The following is a 2,747-nucleotide window of genomic DNA, read 5'->3' on the forward strand; positions in this document are numbered from 1 at the left end:
GCATATGCCGTTGTGCCTGGCTTCTCTACACATTAATGTAAACGCAGTAAGGAGTGGAGAGACAGCTCACGAAGTGGGTAGAGCACTTGAGGTGCAAACATAAGAACCTGTGTTCCATTCCCAGCATACTCAGAAAAAGCTGGACCAGACTGGTACCCATATGTTGTGAGGAGGTGAAAACAGAAGGATTCCTGGGCTTGTTGGCCAATCTGCATGAATTGAGGATGGTTAGGTTAGAGACCCTGTTTCAAGACATAAAGTGATTGAGGGAAAACATCAGACTTTGACCTCTTGCCTACACAAACAGTAAACCAAGCATTATTGGGACATCCCAGTAATCCTGTCACTTAAGAGGCTGGATTCAGAGTTAGAAGGTGGTTTAGATATGCAAAATAGTAACAACCCCCCCCCCCCACACACACACTTTCTTAAAAAGCTCTCTGGACACTGCCACTCAAGTTCAATCCTGGATTACTTGATGAGACACTTCTAAAATTCCTTCCCCAGAGGAAACAACGTCTACCCTTTTTCCCAGAGTCCCAACTGAGGTCTGCACCAGAGTTCACTCTGGGCAGCCAATTAGTTTATTGGGTTTGTTTACAGAGTAGGTGAGAGGTTAGCAACAGGGGTATGGGTACTTGTCCCCCAGAAGTCATACCTTCAAATGTTTACTCAGCAGGGATAATGGCTCTCCTATAGTGCATAGATGAGCCCCCTACCCAGTGTTCCTTGGGCTATATACTGTAACCCTTGCTGGACACCACAGGCAATTAAGGAAGAATTGGAGTGGCTGGATATGCGGGTGAATTTTATAACAACCCAACCCGCCCTCCTTGAGGGAATGTCAACTGGTATCTTTTGGAAGTGGGCTCAGCTGAAGAGCCCAAGATGGTGGTTATTGGGCTTGGGGACTGGTCTTGAACAACACCCTGTCTGAAATAAGTAGGTTAGAATCCATCAGTCATATGTCGGGTGCTTTTTGTCTTTGATACAGGTTCCCCATGTGACCTAGGCTTACCTGGAACTGCTGCAGCCTCTCATGCAGGAATGCGTGCACCACTCAGCCCAGTGGTTTGGAACTCAACATCTACTCCAGCCTAGCCAGAATTCCCTGTAGTGCTCCTGTCTCTGCCTCCTGAGTGCAGGAATTACTGGAATAAGCCACCAGACTGCACTTCTTTAAAAAAAAAAAAAAAGTATCTGAACCATTGCGCACGCCTTTAATCCTGGCATTCAGGAGGCAGAGGCAGGTGTATCTCTGTGAATTCAACGCCAGTCTGGTCTACAAAGCAAGTTCCAGGACAGCTAAGGCTACACAGAGAAACCCTGTCCCGACAAACCAAGTTATATATAACACACACAAACATATATCTGCTTTCATTGAAGTACAGCGTAAAGTGTCCTGCCATTTAGACACAGGGTGCTGGTTGGCTTTGCTTTTCCCTCCCCATCACCTAGAATCTAGGTCCTAGACGTCCAGTTGCTCCGTTTGTTTCCTTTTACAGTCATTGGCTCCTCCTGTGTGTCTCTGTCAGGCTGGACCGGGATGGACGGCTACGAGTGGCACTAGCTCCTTATTTCAGTTTTGATTTAGTTAAAGCTTGGTGCTCCCAGAGCTAGTCATCCCCGGGCGGTTCTTCCCGCTGCGAGTTGGAAGCTGTGGTTGGCGGCAGCGCCGCCTATCTTTCCCTCCGAGCCCGCTAGTGCCTTCCCGACAAGCACTGCTCTAATTTGCATATTGACTCACTACCTTCCCTTTACGTCTATACAAAAATCGAAAAACATTCTCTTTGTGAAAGCTTCCCTCGGCCTCAGAAGACTCTAGTGTTCCTTCCCGAGCGTCGGCAATATAGAATTGAAAGTTGGGTCGACTTCATTTTCACCTTCATCTTAAGATGGGTGGTCCGACATTGCCACCCTGCTCCTGCGCATGCATGGGCAAAAAGGGCTTCTGTCGTGAGTGGCACACGTAGGGCAACTCGATTGCTCTGCGTGCGGAATCGACATCAAGAGATTTCGGAAGCATAATTTTTAGATCCTTGGGCAGCTGGTGATCGTTGGTCCCGGCGCCTGCGTCTGGTGTGAGAAAGTCAGAGCTGCTTGACAAGTGGAGTTTGGCTTTTGTAGCGTCGTGTTCTGAGGGCGTTTAGGATACTGCGTGTATTTTCTGTTACACCCACTGTATCTGAAGGCGACACACTCGGCAAGGCTGCTGCTTTGTTAGCTTACTTGACGTGCCCAGTGTTTTGTCCTCATGGACGTCTGAGTTCACGTGCCCATGGAGGACAAAAAGGGCATGGGGTCCTCTGGAACTGAAGTTTACATTTTGTTTTCTTATGTTCTGTCACAGGGTTTCTGCAAGCTGAACTCCCCAAATGCTGAGATTAAACTCGCGTCCTACTACGTCCAGATTCTGTTGACTTTAGAAAAGAATATGGGCTTAGAGTTGGCTCAGCAGTTAAGAGCTGAACAGTTGTTGAGTTTCCAGCGTTCAGCACTCCACCTCTTCTGGCCTCCTTGGCAATAGGCAGAAATGAAGTCTACATATATGCACATAAAAGAGAAATAAATCATTTTTTCAAATATACAATCGAGGTGTGGTGGTACATATGTTTAATCCTGGCACTCAGGAGGCAGAGACAGGCAAGATCTCTGAGGTCCAGGTCAGCCAAGCCTCTATAGTGAGACTGTCTCCTGGAAGGAAGGAGTGAAAGAATGAAGGAAGAAAAGGGAGAGATGGTTCAGAG

At 47.6% G+C, this 2,747-nt stretch overlaps 1 non-coding gene across 1 annotated transcript; it reads left to right on the forward strand.

Annotated features, from left to right (window-relative positions):
* Positions 1 to 1,940: 1,940 nt before the first annotated feature.
* On the forward strand, positions 1,941 to 2,074 carry LOC113456672. The gene has a single exon (XR_003377434.1). It is a non-coding gene; the product is annotated as a U11 spliceosomal RNA (small nuclear RNA).
* The last annotated feature ends 673 nt before the right edge of the window (positions 2,075 to 2,747 follow it).

This window comes from Microtus ochrogaster, chromosome 10, assembly GCF_000317375.1.
Source record: "Microtus ochrogaster isolate Prairie Vole_2 chromosome 10, MicOch1.0, whole genome shotgun sequence".
NCBI lineage: Eukaryota > Metazoa > Chordata > Mammalia > Rodentia > Cricetidae > Microtus > Microtus ochrogaster.